The 24,312-nt window shown below is 46.7% G+C and overlaps 1 long non-coding RNA gene across 1 annotated transcript; it reads left to right on the top strand.

Annotated features, from left to right (window-relative positions):
- Positions 1-226: 226 nt before the first annotated feature.
- On the top strand, positions 227-24,079 carry LOC122705700. The gene is made up of 3 exons (XR_006344169.1): positions 227-432; positions 3,349-3,478; positions 24,029-24,079. It is a non-coding gene; the product is annotated as an uncharacterized LOC122705700 (long non-coding RNA).
- The last annotated feature ends 233 nt before the right edge of the window (positions 24,080-24,312 follow it).

The raw sequence follows: 24,312 nt of genomic DNA on the forward strand, positions 1-24,312 counted from the left end.
CAGCAGGGTTACTCTAGTCCAGGCGGCTTATTAACCAGTTTGTCAATAACGTCATGGTAAATGTTTCTAATGTTTTTTTAAAAAGGCTCCACACATTTGATTGCATTTGACTTCTCATCTGATAAAGCTATCTGCCTACGCCAAGTGGTGTCAGCTCGTCACTTAACATGAGTGACCCAGTGCATTCCAAGGCCCACGAGGAGGCAGGGGACTCCTTGGTGGGAAACAGTCTGCCTCCCCCTGGATGTCTCAGGGCAATCTGAGCTGTGTCCTGAGTTGTGCAAGCCACTTCCACCCAGGCCGGTCTGAATTATGTCCTGGCTGCAGGCTGTGGGTCCTACTTCTGTGCATGATGCCACAAGCTGTTCCTACTGAGCCTGACAGCATATCTGGGTTCATGTCCTGCCTCTACCACTGAGCCTACAGTCCATGGTGAGCATTGGTTTTCTCATCTTTAAAATAGGAATTGTGAAAAAAAAAAAAAAAGGAATTGTGACCACCTGCTTGCCAACTTCCCGTGGCTACTGTGAATCTCTTAACATTTCTCTACTATTCGCCCAGTCACCAGAAATATCTGATACTTACTGAAAGCTTAGTTAGTGTCAAGCTCCAGGCTGGGCTCTTTCTGTGTAAGATCCTATTAAATCCTCAAAATGCCTTCCGGTTAACTGTGTCTTTATCCCCATTGTATAGATGATGTAATTGTAGTTAGGGTCAGTTATCGCAAGTGACTTGCCCAATATCACACAGCTATTCAGCGGTCAACGCAGAACTTGAGCCTAGATTCCGTCATACTACCAAGATAAACCTTTATGATCACATTCCACTCACAAAGTAAAGAGAGGAGTGGTGCCTAAATCAGGTTACATAAATTACTTGGGAAAATTTCACCACCACACACACATACACACGGTCTTCCTTAGTGGCTCAGCGGTAAAGAATCCACCTGCAATGCAGGAGATGCAGGTTTGATCCTTGAGTCAGGAAGATCCCCTGGAGAAGGAAACAGCAACCCACTCCAGCATTCTTGCTTGGGAAAATTCCATGGACAGAGAAGCCTGGCAGACTATAGTCCATGGGGTCGCAAAATAGTTGGACATGACTCAGCAACTAAATAACAACATCACATATAAACATATGCATGTACATTCTCAGGCTCCATCCCAGCAGATTTTGATTCTGTGCATCTATGGTAGGCTCTGGCAAGATATTTTTTAAACAAACGGCCCAGGTTATTTAGACCCAGATGGCACTGAAAACAACTCTTGGAACCACCATTTGACTTGAAGGCTATCTTGTTCAACTTATCTCTGATAACTGAATACGCTCTATAGCCTCAGACTGTCTAATCTCACTAGAATCTCACCATCCATCCACTGCGCCTGTGCACCTCTGTGCCCCGCACTGGTGATACAGGCAGGAGGAAGATACGGATCCCAGTCGGGAGGCACTCGTGGCTAAAGTGGTTCCCCTGTTTATCATAACTCTTATCTCCTTTCCGCTTCTGTGCAGTAGTTCTAGTATGTGTTCCAGGGGCTGAGTGAATGAGTCTCTTGTTGGTCTCCAGCCTTTCTTTGGTCCTTTCTCTTTGGGTTTAATATCCCTGAAGGAGATGATGGAAGGGAGACCGGTTTATAAATGTGGATTGTATTTCTCAAGGCTCACTCTCTCTCTTGGGCACCCCATGCATGGGCAGCAGGTCCCCAAAACAAGCATCAGCAGCCACAGGAGGACCGCCCCAGTCCCCATCCATCCACAGCTCAGGAAGGGTTTTGTTAACCTGGAGGTGAGGTGGGGAGGATGTGCGAGCTAAGTCACCTCAGTTGTGTCTGCCTCTCTGTGACCCTGTGGACTGTACCCTGCCAGGCTCCTCTGTCCATGGGATTCTCCAGGCAAGAATACTGGAGTGGGTTGCCATGCCCTCCTCCAGGGCATCTTCCCGACCCCGGGATGGAACCTACATCTCTTATGTCTCCTGCACTGGTAGGTTCTTTACCACTAGCACCGCCTGGGAGGGAGGCAGAGCCAAACAGAAGGTTCCCTTGGGGAGTCATGGCTGAGTTCTAGGGGGCCATGAACCCTTGAAAGAGTACATATATGCCTTATGTGCATTGCCTATGTGTGTGGGGCAGCGGGGGGATGGGGGGGGATGGGCGGCGGCGGTCCCTGACGGTACTGGGTTTGCAACATGTTTGTGATTCTCAAAAGCTTGAGAACAACTGCTATCTGTCCTCTCGAAGGGGGTGAAACCTATCTTCAGAGAAGGGCTTCCACAGGGCCTCACAGTTTCCTTCAGTTTTTGTTTGTTTTCTACAAAGAATCTTATCTCACTGGATCTTTGTCACCGTCCTGTGGAGTAGGTATTAGCTCCACTGAATTATTTGAGAAACTGAGGTTTCTCAGTTTCAGAAGAATTTGGCCCATGACGCTCAGCTTCCAAGTGGGACAGGCAGGGCCCACACCTCAGTCCAGCTGACTCCCAGCCTGGGGCTCGGGCTTGGCCACAGCCACGGTCTCGTGCTGGCCAAGGACTGAGACCCTATTCTGTGGACAAAGTCATTCCTTGCACTAGAAGTAATGAAAAGTCATTTGATCACTCTCAGGAAAAATCAGAGAGGTAACCAGTTTAAACTAGTAATGAGAACTCGATATCCCGTTTTGAGCACCTACTCTATGCCAGACACTCACAGATACTATTCCACTTAAAGCACTAATGCATATGATTTCATTTGCTTTTCATGAGAACTCTAAAAGTCTAGTTATCTGCTCTACAGATGACGAAGATGTGTCCCAAAGAGCCTGGATAAAATGGCCCAAGTGTCCAACTTTGGCATGCCAGTACTTGAACCCATGTCTATGGTAGTCTTCAGAGATCACAGCTGTGTCTCTTTCTATATCTTACCTGGAAACTCCCCACTGTGACTTATGGGATCTGTGTAGGAAGCACTTGGGTATTGGCAAAAGCAGAGAGTTGAGGGGAGAGAATGGACAGGGAAGGCTAAGAGAGCTCTCTGAACCTCAGTTTTCCTCATCTGTAAAATGGGTATAAAGCACATACTGAATGGTAACTGTGAAGACTGAGTAAGAACATGCATTGGAGAGTCTGATACATAGTAAGGCCTCGTTGCCTTGGGCTGTTCTCACCTGCTAGGCAGGAGAACCACAGGCTGTCAGCAGTTTGTTGTCTTTTGGGTCTCTGCTGTTAGCAATGACTTCCTGACCTCCTGTGAGAAGGAACCAGCTTTATTAGAGAGTTTCTCTTTTTCATCCTGCCAGGAGATTTGAGGAGTTAAAAACCATTTTTCACAATATGTTTTGACATTTAATTATATACTTTCTCCTCTTTAGATATAACTTCCCCTGTCATGTCTGCCACAAGCAGAGGGTTTGATGTTTGGAAGCATCACTCCTGCTCCTCCATGATCAGTTTCCTGCCTTGAACAATTAGCAGTCTGAACATGGAAGTCCAAACATCCAGGTAACTTAATTATTTCCCCTTCTCCTCTCCTTAACCAAGAAGAACCAGCAAATGACACATTGGTTTATCTAGGATTTTAAAAATGTGATGTTAGACTGCACAGGGGAACCAATGACCCTTTTCTGAGACCACATTCAATTAATATGCAAATAAGTTAGACCTTCTGGGTCAGCATTCAAGTTTAGAATCGAAGGAGTTAGTGCAGGGTGGGGAGGAGTTAAGCCCTCAGAGGAGTAGTTCAGACAAAGTACAGTGTTTAGAATCAGATCACCCAGGATTTGAACACTGGCTCTCCCTTTTTACTTGCCTTGTTACCATGGTTTTGAGATTTATCCTTTCTAAGCCTCAGTTTCATCAACCTTAGATTAGAGATGATAATTTTCTGCCCCTGTCTGACCTCACAGGATGTGATGACATTTGCTGCCGTCTAGGTTCTCCCCCTAGGACAGCAGGAACTAACATTTCTGTCCTTTGCTTTCAGGGGTCATCATTTGCCTCTGGTGCAGAGGTTGTGAACTGAAAGGGCTTCAGGTACCAGATGAGCAATACAAATGAGCCAAGAGGGCCAGGGTAGCATGAGGGACAATAGGGAGTGGTGGGGACTGTGGCAAACCAGACAGTGCGGGCCCCATAGAGACAAAAGATGGCAGGAACAGCCCAGCTCCCGTGCAGCAGATCTGGGGTGTCACAACTGCTGCCTTTTAAAATTATTTACTTGGCTGCACCAGGGCTTAGTTGTGGCATGTGAACTCTAAATTGCAGCACGCAGGATCCAGTTCCCTGACCAGGGTTCAAACCCAGGCCCCCTGCATTGGGAGCGTGGGGTCTCAGCCACTGAACCCCTAGGGAAGCCACAGAGTCCTGCTTTTTATATGAGCCTGCAGTCTGGATCTTCTGTAACACCTTCCTGTGTGCACTGCGCCTGGAGACAACCGCTGCAGACTGTGCAGCTGGTGGGTGAAGCGTGCAACTTTGTCTACTATATTTGGGGAGCAGATGTTTGGCTCACTTTTGCTTAGAGTCAGTGTACCTGCAGCCAGCCTCCTTCTGCACCATCTCCAAATTCCCTCTCAGCTCCACAGACCCTCACTTCCTGTCTTCCATAACCACTGGAGAAAACAAGCAAAAAATCCTATTACTCTGTCATGCACAGCAACTTCGTTCTCTCTGGCCACCTCAAAGCAAGCTCTGGGACCTCTGTGTGTCCACGTTAGAAGCTCTACTAGCAGGCTTTCCTGAACAAAAGGGCTGTGTTCTGTGAGATGAAACTGCTCTCTGACCAGGGAGGAAGGGTAGAGACTTCTGGACGCAGACTCAGGACTGGGATTCTACATCCAGCTCTATCGCTAGACAGCTGGGTGGAAATGACCATGGAACCGGTCTCAGTAGTTCCAATGTCCATGATAGGAATAATAACACACACTTCCTTAATACTTTAGGAGAGTGAAAATTTAGAAATCCAACAATAATTCAGCAACCCACAATTTTCTGAGTGTCTGCTCTAGACCAGCCCCTTTGTAAGCAGATGGAGATGCTGAAATGAATGAAACCATCACTGTTTTCAACAGGTACAGAGTCTAGTGGAAAAAGACACTTGCTAACAACTGCTTGCTATAGAGTAAGGTGACTGGACCATGGGAGGACTGTATCAGGACATTGAGAAAGGGAGGAAAGAGCCTACAGGTCTTGGAGTAAAGATATCAGGATGTGTTACATTAAAAAAAAAACACACACAACATTTTCCTTGGTTGGGTTGAGAGAAAACAGTTAATGTATTCTGTCAAACAGCAGTGATGTTGTGGAAAGATACTGGAATTTCATTTGGTTTGTTTACAGTTTATTAATTTATTCAACACAGTTACTGAGTTCCTAGGAGTGTAAATCTCATTGTCTCACTTTAATCATGTTGCTACATCTATCCACTCTGCTCAGTGAGCTGGTGTCTGTATTCTCAGCCCCTAGTAAGCACCACTGAGTATTTATTGGAAGTGAGCAAAACATATGAACCATGTTTGATGCAGTCTAAAACCTTAGAACTGGCTTCTACAAGTCTTTACAAAGATAAATTTTTTGTGATTCTACTATTTTGGGTCTATTGCTGTCAAATGCACTGTGTTTGGCAAGATGTCTTGCGTAGAACTCTTGAGTTCCTGAGGCTTTAAGAAGAATGCTTGTCCTATGTGACTGGTTTATCATCTAGTTAATACACTTCTGCCTGGAAAAGACTTGGGGACAGGGTGATGTGGAGAAGTGGGAGCTGCTACCAGTAGGCTTTTCTCTCCAACTTCCTTTGTCCAGTCTTGCTTCTGTGGTGAGAGGGGTGTCACTGTTCATTTTGGCTCAGAGCATTGATTGTGTTTCGATAGACAAAGGGGTGTGTCTCACTGCATTCTGGAGTCAGATGGAGCTCCCAGGAAAGTGGACCAGGACTGGTACAGCTCAGGGAAGTGTAGGGTAGAGGCTGAGGTCTGAGGAAGAGGCTAGGGAAGGTGTGAACTACCAAGGATTCAGTCTGAGCCTGTGGACAACTTGAAAAATTCTTTATGCAAATGACCATGGCCTGCTGGGCATAGCTGCATGGCTCTTGTTTTGATTGCAAAGTAAAGTCTTCATCTACCTACCTACTCACCCTCCCACTGACCCTCCACTCATCCACACAACCAGTCACTATTGGCAAACTCACTTCTAGCCATAGGTATATAGAGAGGGAAAGAGATTTACTTGCATATGAACAGGTGAACTAGGATACAATGGCTAAGAAGTAAAGAATCCCCCTGCCAACGTTGGAGATGTGGGTTTGATCCCTGGGTCGGGAAGCTCCCCTGAAGGAGGAAGTGACAGCCCACTCCAGTATTCTTGCCTGGAGAATCCCATGGACAGAGGAGCCTGGTGGGCTACAGTCCATGGGGTCACAAAGAGTCAGACACAACTGTGCATGCATGTACCTCAAACCACCAGAGAGATGTGGAGAAAAGCCAGAGAGGGAAACAACTAACGCAGGCAGCAGGAGTCAGAGAAAGCTCCCCAAAGAAAGCGCCATTTGGCTGGGATTAGAGAAATAAATGAGACTCGCAGAACAGGTGATAGTGGAGACTTAACGCCAGAAGATGGAAGGGGCCATTTCAAAGGTGAGGGGTTGAAAAGGATGTAGAATATTTGGCGAAGTGTGGCTGGAACCCAAGTTTGCTAAGTTCATACCACATTTTGCAGGGCTGGTTGATTTTGCATTTGCTGAGTTTTTAAGAGCTGATGTGAGACCTAAGGTATCTTACAATCCTTGAAGATATCAAAATGCATTTTAATATCAAATGAAACTAGTTTAAATGCCTGGCTCTATGCTCTTATAGTGTCTGTATCCATTCTAAATGCCAATTTCATATTATTTCTTCATTTATTTAAAAACACAAATTTTGTTATTGCAAGTACTCTGTGCCAACAATGGTGCACAGAGGTTAGTTTCCCAGCTCACCCAGCTGTGCTCACCATAGTAAAGGTCCCCTCATGGGTCCCTTCTGCCCTTGTATATCAGTGAACAAGACAAATTAAGGCATCTGTCCTTGGAGAGTTTGCGCTACTACAGTGTAATTACTGGGAATTACCTCTTCAAGATGGCTTGAACTCTCAAGCTTTCAAACCTGTGTTCATTTTCTGCTACATGGAGACTGATATTAAACAGATTCTCCCTTCTCTAAAAATCTCCTTGACCATTTTAAGACAGTTCATCACACCCTGCTCTGAGTTATCTTCCTGCCTTATGGTTTGGAGCATGCTGATATTTCAAGGGGCCCAAATAACTGTTGCTGCTCCACTGTGCTCTGGTGTGGAACCACAGGAGAGACTGACTAAAGCGGTACCTTCAGAACTGAGGGCGGAGGTGAGGACATGATGTAGTGTGTTAGCCACACAAACCTCACAATAGACATGTGAAAGTGGTACTGAACAGCTGGAGGCCTTTCAAGGTTCCCGAATGATAGGGAACAGACCAGAGAACACATCTGCAAACAGGTGATTCAAAAGGCAGAGGTGGAGGAGAGTGGCTGAACTAGGCATGGCATGGTCATTCCACCACCTAGACACATGAGTAGGGTATAGGAAAAATCCAAAGGTGTTATGCTAATCGTTGTTGTTCAATCGCTAAGTCGTATGTGACTCTTTGTGACCCCATGGACTGCAGCATGCAGACTTCCTTGTCCTTCACTATCTCCCTGAATTCACTCAAACTCACGTCCATTGAGTCAGTGATGCCATCCAACCATCTCATCCTCTGTCACTGCCTTCTCCTCCTGCCCTTCATCTTTCCCAGGATCAGGGTCTTTTCTAGTGTGTTGGCTCTTTGTATTAGGTGGCCAAACTATTGGAGCTTCAGCTTCAGCATCCATACTTCTAGTGAATATTCAGGGTTGATTTCCTTTAGGATTGACAGGTTTGATCTCCTTGCAGTCCAAGGGACTCTCAAGAGTCTTCTCCAACACCATAGTTCAAAAGCATCAATTCTTTGGTGCTCAGTTTTCTTTATAGTTCAACTCTCTCATTCGAACGTGACTACTGGGAAAACCATCGCTTTGACTATATTGACCTTTGCTGGCAAAGTGATGTCTCTGCTTTTTAATACACTGTCTAGATTGGTCATAGCTTTTCTTTCCATGGCAGGACTGTGATTTTTTTTTTCCTGGGCTGCCCATCATGGTTATGGCATTAAATGAGAGTAGGCAAGCTGTTACCTGTGGGCTAGGCTAGTGTCATTTTGGAGAGGTCATAATGCACTTTCACAGTCATGCAGCAGCCACAGTCAAAAATGTGCCTTGGAAACAAGTAAACAAAAAAGACATTTTTGATGCCTGGCTTCGTGCCTGCAGTTACATGGGCAAAAGTGACCCAGGAGATATTCCCTTTGTGGCGTTGACTACCAAGGGAAGGTGGGGCTCAGAGTCAGAAGAGCTCACTTTTCATGCACAGCTAGGATGAAGCTCCTCCCTTCTTCCATGTATGGAGAAATTCACACTGCATGGTACTTGGTGTAAGTGGAAGGTGTATGGGCCATGGGGTTTGAGTTCTCTTCTGTCACTCACCATGATGAATGGAGTTGGGTGATGGTAGAAAATCTAATCTCATCGCCTTTGCTCTCCTATTTATAAGGTTGCAGGGTCTGAGGGACAAGGTCCCAGTGCTTAACTTGAAGTGCAGATGATGGCATTAAAAATACTTATGGAAAGCACCTGGCCTAGTACACCTAGTCCAGCATCAGCCTTGTTGATAATGAGGATTATCAATACTGTGGCTCAGACCTTGCGAGGAGTTGTGTTAGGTTGTTTGGGTTTTGTAGAAAGAATCTAGGGCCTAGAAAGAGGAGGCTGGAGCTCTAACCCTGGCTCTGTCTCTTGTGAGCTGTGTGATGTCATTTTAATTACTCAGCATTTCTGGGCCTTGACTCTTCATCTGATAAAAACAGAGGTTGGAGGACTTCTGTGGCAGTCCAGTGGTGAAGAATCTGCCTTGCAAGGCAGAGGACGTGGGTCCTATCCCTGGCCAGGGAACTAAGATCCCACATGCCATGGAAAAACTAGGCCCTAGCGCTGCAACTCCTGAGTCCTCTCACTCCAGGGTCCCTGCTGAGAGTCTGAGCAGCACAATGAAAATTCCTGCATGACACGACAAAGATCAGGTGCTGAGACAGACCTGACGCAGCCAGATAAACACTAAATAACTATATTTTTAAAAGAAGAGTTTGGTTCAGGCATTTCTACTCTTTCCCAACTAAGTAAATTCCTCTCAATTTTTCACTGCTAATGAAATAACTTGCTTCCCAGGTGGCACTAGTGGTAAAAAAAAAACTGCTGCTATTGACTAAACATTTACGTCCCCTCTATTCAAATGTCTTTGGAAGGTCATCTGATCATGAAGGCAGAGCCCTCATAAATGGGTTTATACCCTTATAAAAGAGACCCCAGGGAGCTCTCTTCCCCTCTCCTTCCACAATATGAGGACTCAGCAAGAAGACAGCCATCTATGAACCAAGAAGTGGGCTTGAATCTGCTGATGCCTCGATCTTGGTTGGACTTCTCAGCCTCTAGAAGTGTGAGAAAGACATGTCTGTGATTTAGAAGCTACTTGCTCTATGACGCTGTTACAGCAGCCTGAATGGATGAAGACAACTGCCAAGCCTACACCGCTAGTTCATGCACAAAGCGGAAAATGGTGACTCCACCTGGCCAGATGAATTAGAAAGAGCTGACTTCCCTCTGGGGAGACCCAGCTGCATGTCTAAGTTGCTTATGACTGGACCAGGGACTGGATTTTGAGCCCCATCTCCCCCCAGGCAGGCACCCTGTGCCACTGACCCTGACCTCGCCTGTGGCCCTGACCTCCGCATCAGACTCTCAGCCTCCAGACACGGCTATCCATTCCGGTCCTTCCTCCACACCCTTCCAGGAGATCACTCTCAAACTGAATCTGACAGTTACACGCCTTCCTGCTCAAACCCTGACCGGCGCCTTAGGGCTGTGGGGTAAAACCAGGCTGTAGGCCTGGACACACGCATTCTATTAGTGGTTTCCTGAACTCGCAGTGTTTTCCCTCACTGCGGGGCCCTCTGCACATGCAGGTTCCCCTTGCTCAGAAGGCCCTCTCCAAGGGCCTTGTCTCCATACCTACTCCGAGCTAATGCCCAGATACCCACTGAGACTGCAGCATCATCTCTGGTAATCTTTCTGGGATGCCCCAACCCTCAAGACAGACCGGGTCCCCTCACTGAGCCTTCACACAGCCGCCCCTCTGCCAGAATGAGAACGCCAGCAGCAGCGTGCCTTCCTGAGGACTCTCCACGCTCCCAGCACTGACGGCCTCCTGGTGATGGAGATGCACACATCCCCAGCTACAGCTGAGGAGGCTAAGGGGATGACTGGCAGCTCTCATCTAGTTCAGGGCTCCTCAGAGTGTGGTCCTCAGTTTGCAGCATCAGCATCAGTCAGAAACTTGGGAGAAATGCAGAAATTCCAGCTGACCCCCGACCTAACTGAATCAGAAATTCTCATGGTGGACCCAGAAGTGAGTTTATATGAGTTTTAAAAGCCCTGCAAATAATTCTGAATGTATGCTAAAATTTGATTTATTGAGCACCTACTCTATGCAAGGCAGTTTGTGAAACAATGGCCTAAAATCCAGCTGGTAGTGGGTGGTGCTAAGATTTAGAACCATATAACTGACAGTTGGAAAACATTAATAAGCTTGTGGTTTTAACTTCTATGCTCTGAACACCCTTGTGCTTTGCTCAGAGGCTCCTCCTGGCCACCTGACTTAAAATCACAGCTCCTGGCCCTCCTACCATGTACTGCCAGCATGATGACCTTCTGACCCTTACTCCCCAGCATTTCCCACCAGCCGGTATACTAGACTCTTTAAGTATTTATTCATTATTCTTATCTTAGCTTGAGTTGCTGCAACAAAATACCCATGACCAGATGGCTTAAACAGCAGACATTAATTTTCTTTGAATTCTGGAGGCTGGAAGCCTGAGATTAGGATGGTAGCCCGACTGGGTTCTGGGGAGATCTCTCGTCCTGGTTTGTAGATAGCTGCCTTCTTGATGTGTCCTTAGACTGGAGGGAGGGAGGGAGGGAGAGAGACAAGGAGAGAGATGGAGAGAGACAGAGAGAGAGAGACAGAGGGAGAGAGAAAGAGACAGAGAGAATACGAGCGAGCTCTGGTATCTGTTCTTATAATAGCACGAATCCCACCGCGAGGGCTCACCTCTGGACCTTATCTAACTCTGCCTCTTGAAAACACTATGTCCAAACACCATCTGGATTAGGGCTTCAGTGTGTACCTTTATGTGTGTGTTACCCACTCAGTCATGTCTGGCTCTGTGACCCCATGGACTGTAGCCCTGCCAGGCTCCTCTGTCCATGGAATTCTCCAGGCAAGAATACTGGAGGGGGTTGCCATTCCTGTCTCCAGGGGATCTTCCCAGCCCTGGGACTGAATCCGGGTCTCTTGCATGGCTGGCAGATTCTTTACCACCTGAGCCACCTGGGAAACCCATATACACTGAGGAAGGACTCAAATACTTAGTTTGTCCCAAGTTCCTACTACCTCATTGTAAGCCCCAGCTGGGTAGGGGTTTATCTGTGTATTTCGTCTGTTAACTAGTAAATCCTCAGTGCCTAGAACATGGTCTTGCACATAACAGGTGCTCAAGAACTATCTGTGAACTGAGAGGTCACACAGACAGTTGGTGATGCAGAGGCGAGGCTCACTCTGCTCTATTTAGTCACATCCCAGTATATTTAATCACATCCCAGTATATTTCCTATGCTCCCTGCTCCCTGCCTCCATTTACTGTTCTCTTGCTTAGCAGCTTCCTCCTCCCTAGAAGGGTCATTTTCCAGAAGCCTTCCTTTACCAATTGTCACTAGCAGGAAGAGTTTTCTCCCCACCAGTCCTGCAGAGCGGTTACCCGAGGTATGATTTATCTCATTTACCCGGTGCTTTGTCTTAATGGTTCACCAAGTGAAGATTCTTTCAGTAATGACAGTAAATGCATTTGAAATGTAGATATCGACCCAGGCAATGCTGCATATTCAGCTCATCAAATTTTCATGTTAGAATTAAATCCTCCTCCCCCTTTTTTCTTGGTGGGAAGAGAGAAAGCAAAGTGTTGATTCCAGTTCCATCACTGTGGCACAATTTTTTTTTTCCCCCAATGAAAGGAGAACTCTTCCATCCTCTACCCCTCCCTTGGCTGCTGCCACAGAGTAGGAGATGATCACAAGAGAGAGGCAAAGAAATCAGATTCATTTGGATGTATCACGTTCTACTCACGTGCTAAACTGTACATGGGAAATGGACATGGGATGCTTGGCCCTGCCACCCTTGGGCAAAAAAAAATGCCACCACCATTTCATTCTCCCTCTCAAATAAAATCTTTCCAGAGCTCCCCAGCTGCCTTAGTCATTATCAGAGGTGCCTCGGCCTCTGCCACATGATTAAAGCAATTCTGGCTGTATCTCATGTGCTTTATCTCCTCTTCAGACTTGCTTTACCCCCCACCTTCTTCAAGTAGATAACCTTGTTCTTCTCTATTATCGTCCTAGGTACTTCCTCCCAGTGTTTATCATAATCCACAACTACTTTGTTCTTTTTTTTTTTTTTAACTAATTCATTTTCCTTTGGTTTGTTTGCTTTTAGGAGAGCCAAGACGTACAGAAACACAGCTAGCTTCTCTTTCCTGGGGTAATATCAGCTTATTTCATATTCATTCACCCTGCTACACACAGGGGGCCTGACTTACTGCTTGCAACAACATGCTGAGATAGGATGTAGCATGGCTACTTTGTAAATGAGGCTGCAGAGGCCAGAGCAGTCAAAGGGAATGTCTTATGCAACACAGATCATGAGCGAGGGGACCTCAACTATGATCAGGTCTGCCCAACCCCAGGACAGAGACCAGAGGCAGAGCCTGCAGGCTCTGAAGCCAGCAACAAGGATCAAATTCTAGCTCTGGCACCTACCAGCTCTAGGGCCTTGAGTGAGTTATATAAGTGCTCTGTTTTAATTTTCCCACCTGCGGAATGGGAATAATATTCACATCTACTTCATGGGGAGGTGAAGGCTGAAGAGTTAAAAACATAAAGGAGTTTGAATAATTTCTGGCACATGAGTATGATTCAACAGATTTTAGCTCGTGTTGCAATTTCACTATGCTGGTTATTCACAATTTCTCACATCTGAATAGGCTGTTACAAAAGTCTCCCCCATTTTCCAGATGAGGAGAGTAAGGGCCACCGATTTCCAGCCACTTGCTTAGATGACAGAGGTAAGAAGCTGGCAGACTTCGGGCTCAGTTCTGGGTCCCTGCCTCCTTCTCCGGTAGCTCCCTTTCCAGGCCCAAATTTATATGGACTCTACGTTTCCAGGTTGCATGGGTAGCCTTAAGGCGTCAAAGGTTGACCTTAGAAGGACTGACAGCACATTAAACGCAGCAAGTCATCTCTCTGCCAAAGCAATGCAGTCAAGGGGATATCCAAGTCTGGGATTTATAAAGAGGGTCTGGTGGGCCTGCCAGAATAGAGCTTGGGGACCCCTGGAAATTTCTCCCGATGAACAAATGAGGGTCCCTCTGGCCTTGCTGGCATCTCTCCATTGTGAGCCTCCCTTTACCCTTCATGGCAGGGCTTCAGCCATGCCGGCTGCCTGCATGGGGTGACTGGAAAAATTCCTCTTCTGTCTAACATATCCAAAATTATCTCCCTAGACAGACTGCCAATTCCATCAATCAAGATATTTCTTGAGGATATAGTGCTGCTTCTCCAGCATATCGCCCCCAGGGCAGGGGAAAGTTTTCCGACTCACTTCTGAAATCTGGCTCTTTCTGGCTTTCCTCCAACCTACCTGTCAAACAATCCGAGCAAAAGGGAAGAAGCCTCGTATTTTCCCTTGGGCAGCTTCTATGTTCCATTGACAAGTAGCCTCTATGGCATATAGTATATCATCTAACCCTATATCAACACTGCAATATAGGTGGAATAATTTTTTTTCTTTTTGATGCATAAGGAAACAAACTCAGAAAACTTAAAGAACTTGACAGAACTTTCCTAGCTCATAGGGATGGGCCTAGAATTCAAACGCAAGCATGTGCAGCTCTGAAGTCCCTGCTGTTTCCTCGACGGCAACATTTCTGAGGTCATGAGCTCAGCAGCTTGGCTTTGTGTGTGACGCATACATATCCACGCGGCCTTTTCTGCCTCACTGAGCTATTTAAGACAGTACCATTGGAACCCTCCTTTTGAAAACCTGAGTTTCTTTTCTTGCTAGCTAAGGGTCATGCTGACATTCTGGAAATCTGTTTTCCCCAAAATCAAGAAAGTTTGAGGGCTCAAGCTGGATTAAGCTGGAAATCTCAACCTGGTCTGACTCCAATATGGTGGTTTGCTGTGACCATAACTCATGTCCCAGGGGCCCTACCACCGACAATTCAGTACCACTCAGCCTTGAGGAGGGTGCCCAGGAGCAGTTCTTCTTGTGGCTCCTCCCTTTGGAAGACAAAACAGTCAAGAAGAAGAAGGTGTGGGTGGTCCTCTGCATCCAAGAGACTCCTGGGGAGTCTCCTGTGGCTTGACCCTGTGCCACTGCGGCGCTCCATATGAGAGTTTCCTGTAGATGAACAGGGTGCCCAATTGGCGGCTCACTCCCAAGATAGTATCACTTTTGTGTCTTTCTTTTCTTTTATCTACAACCCAAAAGCTTTACCTCATGTTTCTACCACATGGTGTAGATTTCCAGCTTGATAACTCCAAAGTCTTCATCCCTCCCTTCATTAGAGTTCTTTCTCTCTTCCTTCTTCCCGGGAGAAGGAAATGGCAACCCACCCCAGGATGCCTGCCCAGAGAACTCCATGTACAGAAGAGCCTGGCGGGCTACAGTCCATGGGGTCATAAAGAGTCTATATGACTGGGAGACTATCACTGACTCACTCACGTTCTTCTTCTTTTTAAAATAGTATACCTCCTTCCATTGTTATATTAGTCATGCAACCAAGTCCACCAAAACCTTCAAGGCTGTATGTGATCCCCTGGTACACTCCTGAGTTTTCTTTCTTTCCTTCCCCTGTTCCCAGTAACAAAGCATAGACATGTGAAACCATGTAGAAGGTATGGAACAGAACCTTGCCACTTGTCTTCTCTATGCTACCCCACATAAAGCCTCACACTGATGTAAATCCTGTAAACCCAATCTTTAAAGAAGGGAAATAAACATGCATGGAGCATCAGTCATGCATCACTTTCCCGTATATGATCTTATGTATGCCTCAGAGCAACCACGAGAGGCAGGGATGTTCATGCTCATCATATAGGTGAGAAAATCGAGGCTCACAAAGGTTAAATATCATAGGCAAACTCATGGTCTTGAGGGTCTTCTTTCAATCATTCTTTGTTTAGCTCTGAAGGTTAGGTCTTTCTAGTACGAAGTACTGGCTAGCTAGTGCTCAAGACCTTCAGACTCTGACACATTCTGCTTTCTGGAGGAACCAGGTATTACAATATGCTGCTCTTTGTCACTTGTGGCCAGGCGGAAAATTAGAGCAAGTCATGCCAACTTTATGCCTCAGTGGTCACTCCGTAAAGCAGCATGAAACGCACACGTATCTGCAAACAAAATCTACAACAAACCATTAACTTTTTAAAACCTGTTTTAGAACCTACAATCAAAAAGCCGTTTCTTAACTGTCCCATCTACATTCACCAGTTAGGTGGCCCTGTCATTTATCTGCTTGAACATCAAGCAGATCGGCAACTATTATTTTAATTAATTAATTCAGCCCTTTATCCCCAGGGCGGGCCCTGAGAGACACTGGGCTTATTTTCACAGCGGTCCCTGATGCTCAACTGTCAAGCTATATCACAACTGGCACTCTGAGCTACATGCGAAGCCAAGCACTTAATCTCTTTAAAGGAGACCTGTCATCACATTCTTTCACTCCAGCGCAGCCCCAGTCTATGTTGAGACATACTGTCTCATGCACCTGTCTCTCTTTTCCCATCCTTACAGCCACCATCTGGGTTTAGATGCTTCTAAAATACCCTCTGAATCATTGCTTCTGCAAGTTATTGAGTGCCTGCTCTGGGCCAGGCATCATGCTGTGTGTCTCATATTCCTCTTCTCCCATCCATAAGACAACCGTGCAGCCTAGTGTTGGGTTGGCCAGAAAGTCCATTTGGGGCTTTCCAGAAGAGCGTATGGGAAAACCCAAATGAATTTTCTGGCCAACCCAATATAATCACCCTCGTGCATGCGGGCTAAGTCATTTCAGTCTTTCCTGACTCTTTGTGACTCTGTGGACGGTAGCCCATCAGGCTCCTCTGTCCATGGGCTTCTCTAGGCAAGAATGCTGGAGTGGGTTGCCATTTCCTCCTCCAGGGGATCTTTCCGACCCAGGGATCATACCCTGGTCTCTTATGTCTCCTGCATTGACAGGTTCCTTGCCACTAGTGCTACCTGTGAAGCCCTAATCATTATTCTCAGAGTCCACCAAAGGAAATGGAGTTTTAGGAAAAAGAAGTCACTTGACCAAGGTCTTTTAATTAGGAAGTCACACAGAAGTATATTAACTGAGCTCTGTATTTACTTCAACAATGAAGTTGCTTCCACTCTCTGTACTGCCTCTAGCCCTGCCTTTAGTCTCTAAGATCTGGGAATGAAAACCAGATGCTAGCTATGTTATCAGTTCAGTTCAGTTCAGTCACTCAGTCATGTCCAACTCTTTGCGACCCCGTGAATAGCAGCATGCCAGGCCTCCCTGTCCTTCACCAACTCCTGGAGTTTACTCAAACTCATGTCCATCGAGTCGGTGATGCCATCCAGCCGTCTCATCCTCTGTCATCCCCTTCTCCTCCTGCCCTCAATACTTCCCAGCATCAGGGTCTTTTCCAATAAGTCAACTCTTCGCATGAGGTGGCCAAAGTACTGGAGTTTCAGCTTCAGCATCAGTCCTTCCAATGAACACCCAGGACTGATTTCCTTTAGGATGGACTGGTTGGATCTTCTTGCAGTCCAAGGGACTCTGGTTGTATCCTACATCAAAAGGTATAATATGGCCCCCCAAAAAGACATGGCAGAGAGAGGACCTAGGGTAGATAAGAAATGTAAAAAAAAGTTTTGAGCAGGCTTCTGTATAACTGCCAAGTAAATTCCCCCCATTGTTTTGTTTGTGGATGCTTCAGTAAATTTCACTTTGCTCCTGGTTTTTATGTAAAGTATATTTATTTAGTGGTGGGGTGAAACAGGTGTTCAGGGCTACCTGGAGAAGGAAAAGATAGCAGACATTTGGGGAATACTTGGTTTTGTAATACTGGCTGATTTTCTTTAAAAAAATAAATAAATAATAGATGAAACAGGCGTGCTGGTCCCCAACTCCTGAGAGAGGGAGAATGGCATTTCAGGTTAGGCAGTCATTGGTGCAAGTGACCAGAGCTGTGTTAGGGCCCAACCACATCTGCTCCTGGGATGGCTTTCAGAGGGATTCTGTCTGCATAGAAGATGCTGAGCTTATCTATCTGCTCGCCTTTCTGGCCAGCCTTCATCTCAAGCCATCCAGAGTTTCAAAAGTTCCCACTTTTACAGTTTTTCCTTTGCTGTTAAGCATTTTTTTTTTTTTAAGGGAAGAAGACGAAAAAATATCTAGCCGTTTTATAACCATTGCTTCTTAGCTGCCCTGGGGGGACCCTCTCTAACCTGAAACCTCCCGTAATTCTCTGGGGCACACTGGGCCTCCCAATGACACCTTCATTTACTGCCATTACAGTCTGGCTCCAGGGTCTTAGAGCATGGTATCTGCCCTCTCTGCCTCTTGCTGCCAGAAGGAATTGCACTTAAAAGCTCTCCCTTATGCGACTAAATTGCCTCTTTCTATTTCATCTTGCACCCAGGTAAGATGGTGGGCCAGTTAAACCTCTCACTCCCCTGGTCATGGAAGTAGTTTGAAGCATGTCTGTTGAGCATTTCCTAAAGCATTTCCTATAGCACACTTGGCCCATGATCGGGTCTTCAGAAATGAAGTTTAGCTGTTGAATATTCTTGAGAAACATGGCCCAGTATATCTGAGTCTTGGAGACCCTTAATGCATATTGGCAGATGAAAGGCACAGGGAAGTTAAAGAATCCGGTATTTTGTAAAGTGATTTGGTTAGGGAGCCCTACTACTGTTTTCATTATCCCTACACCCTTTGAGAAGTGCTACGCTAGATAATCATAACCCCTTCCCAGTGCATGGTATTTAGACTCTTACACTCTGTTAGAGCAGGAAGTGAGGAAGGCAGTATGATTTGAATTTACAGGTGCTGACACTGAAGGGCAGACCTGTAAGTGACTGGGAGTACAGAAAGCAGCTGCTAGAAGGCAGATGGAATCAGGGTTTCTGACCTGTAGGCTGGGTTCCTGCTGCCAGGCTGGATGGCTTTATTCCTGGGGCCATACCCTTGCAATAGCCATGCCCAGACGACACATGCCCCCTCAGAGCAAAATGAGCTTTGTTTTTCCCTCTGGCGGAAAGGAAAGTTTGCTTTATTTTGGAGGCTGGCAACCGAAGGAGAAGGGGACTTGTGTCCAAAGGCCAATTGCCCCCTGCTGATAAGGGGGGCATGAACTTTTAAAAGGGAGTTTCAGGGGTGTGCAGGCGGACGGAGGGGCCTACCTGCAGAAACAGCAGTAACCTCTGACAGTCATCTTCTAATTGGTCCTGCATGGTCTGTCATCTTGATCACATTAAGTACCGTTCATCTTCATTTCCAGGGTTGGTTTGTTCGCTTTTCCTTGAGGCCAGTACTTGGGAATTGTGGCAGCTTCTGTCACGGCTACAGACTGGTCATCACTTGGTTAACTTCTCCACCTCGTAGGGGTTTCAGTGTAGCTCTGGAGACTGGGAATTCCAAGACAGACAAAGGTGCTGGCAGATTTGGTAAGCTCTTGAGAGTTTACTTTCTGGTTCATAGATGGCATTCTTCTTGCTTTGTCCTTACGTGGTGGAAAGGCCAAAAGGAGCTTTGTAAGCTGGTTATTACAACTTCTACAATGGGGTAGGTGGGGAAAACTAAGGAAAGAAATACTTGTTTAGTGAATAGAGGGTGCTGGGTGCTTTGTCCCCATTACCCCATAAATCCTTGTGATAAGCCTGAGAGGTGAGCGTTATTATCCCCATTTTACAGAGGAGCACGCTGAGGCTCAGAAAGTTTAGGTAACTTTCCCAGGGCCAGCCAAGGTTTATGTTCGGGCTTAACTGCCAAAAGCACCCCCTAGTCCTCTCACCCCACTACCAGATTTTCATCAATGGTACCAGCTCCATGACTCTAGAGCCCAACAGGGAGAGCGAGATGCTCTGAGGGTTTGACCCTCTTTGTGTCCCAGCAGCTTGTTTACACAAGACTGGCCTAATCTGGAGGTTCAAGAAGAATAAGACTATTGAGAACTAGTCATTCTGCACACAAAGGACGTAAACGGGAGCGGAGGCTTAAATGGTTTGACAGTGCTTTGTCCCCATCCTGGAAAGTGTGCTGGGATTTTATCCCCTTCGCCAAACAAACTGTTGCGGTCTTCTTAGGGAACGGGGTGAAAATGACCGAGGTATGATCTGGGGCTCCCTGAGGCTTGGAAGTTGCTTGTATGCAAACAGTGGAGGGTGGGGCAGGAAGAAGGCCGCGCTCTGATCTGGGCTCTGCACCCAGCGCGTGTGACGGTGACAAGTCTCTACACCCACCTGGCCTCAGTGTCTCGTATAGAAAATAAAGGGGTATATTGGACTTCCCTGTGGGTTCAGGGCTTAAGACTCTGCACTTCCACTGCAGAGGCCATGGGTTTGGCCCCTGGGTGGGTAAGATCCCACATGCCACAAGGAACAGTAAAAAAAAAATTAAAAAGTAAAATAATTTTATTTTTTATAAAGGATGTGAGAAGATGCTCAGAGGTGATAACTGCTAGTATCTGGAGGCCAGAGGTTACCACTTCTCTGATCTGGATTCCACCTTCCAGCCTAGTTTGTCCTGGAAAGTTTTAGGCCCACAGGATGGGAGACATGGTGTTCTCAGCCTTCTGAAATGGAAGTGAGACAGTGTCCCCCACCTTCACCTTACAGGGCAGGCGTTGCGAACCACAGGCCTCAGGCCCCTCGGACCCAAGAACTCTGGGTGCGTCCTTCACCCGTTACTTGGTTCCCTGAGTTTGGGTTCCAGGCGGGGACCCTGAAGAGGCTTGCATTTGCTCTGTTTGGGGATGGTTGGTATGGAGGAGCAGGGCGTCAGTGTTTGGAACCATACCTCCTCTTCCAGGCTCAGGTGAGGAGGGCCCTCAGGGTGGACAGGTCCACGGAGAGGGACACGGAAGAGGCCCTGGGGCTTGTGAGAGGGAGAGGAAGGGGACCAGCTGCTGACCTAGGCCTGGGCCAGACGCTGAGCTGAGTGGTAGACGTTTCCAGAGGCTCCCATGACAGAAGGTTGGTGCAGGCAACTTCTCAGCTCCCTCCCAGCTCACACCTTAGGTGTGACTTCATTTCCCTGTCTTTTCTCTAGCAGCCCCGCCCCAAACCAGTGCCTCAGATGAGCTCAGACTTGAGTGTGACTCATGGAAGAGTGTCGGGGCTGCCAGGCCTCAGACAACAGATTATAATCAACTCCTTCACGGGCCCCTGTGCACGTGGGGTCTCCTCCAGGGGAAGCGCTTTGTCCCCCGACCTGGTTTCCAGGGCAACCAGAGCGCACAGGTGTGGCTCAGGCCCCTCAGGGACCAGCTGGCAGATGGATGCCAGACGTCGTCGGGGCCTCCCGTGGCCACCGCTGCTTCACCTGACAGGAACGAAGATCTTAAGAAACCTCCCCTCCTGTGTCCCTCAACAGATGCAAAGGAGGGGGCCCTGTTATTATTTGGGAAAGAGGCACAGAGGCAGCCACACCTAGATTCCAGAGTGTGGGTGGACGGGTGCCATCCATACTTCAGTAGTAGCAGGGGCAGGACCCAGCCCCAGGCCGCAACTCCACCCCTCCTTGCGAGGGGCTCAGGGTTTTCCTTCCAGAGAATGTTGGTAGGTTCTTCCAGGCTGGAGGCTGGAAATGCTGCCAGCAATGCCATCAAGGTGAAGCTAAAACATGTCATGTCCCAGGGACGGCCAGTCTGTGGGTCATGCCTGAGGGCGTGCAGGCTCTGTGAAGGGAGGGACAAGGTTCACTGCGTCTGCAACCCGAGTGAGCCCTTAACAAACAGCTGGTGAATGACAGAGAGGTGGAAAAGCGTGCATCCCTGAGGGGTCTTAGAGTGTGACTAGAGAGCCTGGGAAAGCAGGGGTCCCTGGGATTTGGGTTTGGATAGAGAAAAGGGAGAATTAGGGAGGAATCGTGAGCCTCCTCCTTGGCACAGACATTGCGGTTGGCACATCACGTGAGCTACTCCTTTTCAACCCTACCCAGGAGTTCTTACACCCTCTGTGTGAGTTGAGGTTTGTGAGTCTAAGTGAATTGCCCAGAGATAAATCATTTAAGTGGCAGAAGCAGGATTCAAACCCAGGTCTTCTGATTGACCTGCCTTCATATAGCTAGGCCTGATGTCCCCCACTTTATACAGAAGAAGACTGAGGTCTGGAGAAGCCAGCTGACGGAAGGCAGAGCAGGAATCAGAACTCAGAGCTCCGGCCTCACTCTTTCTAAGCCCTTCATGATCTGCCTGATTTTCTCTGGTGACACAGGTCTCCCTTATTCCAGGTGGCACTGCATGCATTCTGAGGTTCATCCTGTCCCCAAGGGGGCTGGGACTCCCCCCATCCCACAGTCTGCTTCTTCTGTCTCGTCAGCTCATCGCGAGCCTGGGAATCCTGGGCAGCCCCTTTGGGGCGGGCAGACATCTGGCTCACAGCTGGCCCAAGTATGGCTCATGCAAGTCTACGACAGAGAATGCCGGCTTTGTGTGTGTTTGTTTTTCTTTTCGCTGTTGATAATAAAATTGGATAATGAGCCTGATGAATGAGACGCCTCCAGAGACTGGTCAGGAGTCCTGGTTCTACCACTTGCTAGAGGCGCTGAGCTGTGCCCCTGGAGTGCCCTCTCTGGGTCCCCATGTTCCATGTGAAACATTGGAAGTTGTGCCAAATGATAGCCAAGATCTTTTCCTAGTGCTGACTTTCTAGAAATCTATTTAAAACAGGTCAGCATGTATACACCAAAAGAGTCAAATACTCTTCCTTATGTAGCAAATTCTAAAATGAAACAAACGCAAAATATTTTGATATTTAAATCAAACTTTGGCATTTTATGTTCCCTTTATCTTTTTATCCTCGAGTGAGTTTTTAAAAATAGTCTTTGTTTTATGAAATAAGTATATTTTCCCTTCATAAATGCACAGAATTTCAAACTCTTATTCTCATGCATTTTCCCCTCTAAAATGTAATTTAAAAAAACCACAAAAATTGAGATGGCTACAGTGGGGTAAATATTAAAACTTTGTGGGGTCCCTGTTTATATATATCTTATGATAGTTAATTTTATGTGTAAACTTGGGTGAGGTTAGAGTGCAAAGTTGTTGGTCAAACATGAGTCCAGATATCACCCTGAATATAGTTTTTAGGTTATGAATAGCAGTTGTAATCAGTTGACTGTAAGTAAAGCAGATTACCCCCCATGTGTGAGTGCACCTCATTCAATCAGTTGAAGGTTTTGAGAACCAGGACTAAAGTTTCCTATAGAAGAAGGAATTTTGCCTCAAGAGTCAACATAGAGGACTTCCCTGGTGGCACAGTAGCTAAGAATCTGCCGTCAATGCAGGGGACATGGGTTCAGTCCCTGGTATGGGAAGATGTCACATGCCACGGAGCAATTAAGCCCTTGTACCACAACTACTGAGCCTGTGAGCCGGAATCTAAGAGCAGCAATTGAGAGAGTTAATCCTTAGTAGGTTGATAAGGAGTCCAGGGCCCTCAAGGAGGAGAAAGGGGTCCAGGGAGAAAGAGACAAACTTTTTTTTTCTATATTTCTTTGTCTTAGTTACATAAGAGGTTTTTTTCTTAAGCTTTAAATTGTTATGGCAACAATCTATTTTGCCTAAAACTTACTTTCTTTAAGCCCAGAGCTAATGATTACACAGCAAAGCAACTCATCTTGCTCAAGGGTGAGCTTTCCCTTAAACTCTGTACTAATGATTATATAACAACAATGTCTCTTGCTTGAGGACACGTTTCTCCTTAAGAACCTTCTGACTAATCCCGTTATCTTCTGTGAGAGTAGGTCTGGTAAGACCTCTCTGTTGTTAGTTCTAATTCTGTTATCTTAAAGATGTATGTTGTGGGAGTGGGTCTGGTAAGACCTTCCTATTGTTAGCAACCAGTTGAAAAAGTATATAAGGCCTTGATAAGGCTAGCCACTGGGGCACTCTCTGCTCCCTTCTGACGTCTGTGTCAGATGCTTTCTCTGTCCCCTTTTCACCACATTAAAACTTCTGCCACACGAAGCTCCAAGTGCCTGAAGCCTTGTCTCTGGTCCCAAAGCTAAATTCCCTTCTTCAGAGATCATGAATCCGACACCATTCAGCCTAAGCTATCACAACTACTGAGCCCATGTGCTTCTACTATTGAAGCTCACGCGCTCTAGAGCCTGTGAGCCGAAACTATTGAGCCTGTGGACCACAACCACTGAAGCTCTTGCACCCTAGAGCCAGAGTGCCACAGCTACGGAGCTCACGTGCTGCAGCTACTGATGCCCACGTGCCTACCGCCTTTGCTCCGCAACAAGAGAAACCCCTGCAGTGAGAAGCCCGCACACCACAACCAAGAGTAGCCCCCACTTACTACAACTAGAGCAAGCCTGCACAAAGCAGAGAAGACCCAGTGCAGCCAAAAAGTAAATAAATAAATAAAAATTTAAAAAACACTAAATATGTTTATATATATAAAAAAGATATAACATAGAAATTGGCCTACCAGTTCTGTTTTTCTGAAAGTGCTGACTGATATATTTGTGAGATTCAAAGATTTTTTTTTCCACCAGAAATGTAATAAAATTCATTATTGTTATACTTTTTTTCCCCCCAGGAATGCTGTCTTCACTCTCTGACTGTGTTTCATCACCAACATGAGTCTGGGACTCACGCAACCTGAGTGGGACTCCAGTCCTGCTGCTTAATAGTGTGGGGTCTTGTGTGGGCAGGGCTCCCACTGAACTTCAGTCTCCTTGCCTATCAAGCGGGAGCTGGGGAGCAGGGTGTGTGATGATAATAACCCCTTTGCTCAGGGGTTCCTGGGAAGGTCAGATGTGATGATGTGTTAAGTCATCTGAAACAGAGCATGAACTTGATAAAGAATAAACACAGCTAATA

This window comes from Cervus elaphus, chromosome 2 (genome assembly GCF_910594005.1).
Source record: "Cervus elaphus chromosome 2, mCerEla1.1, whole genome shotgun sequence".
Taxonomy (NCBI): Eukaryota; Metazoa; Chordata; class Mammalia; order Artiodactyla; family Cervidae; genus Cervus; species Cervus elaphus.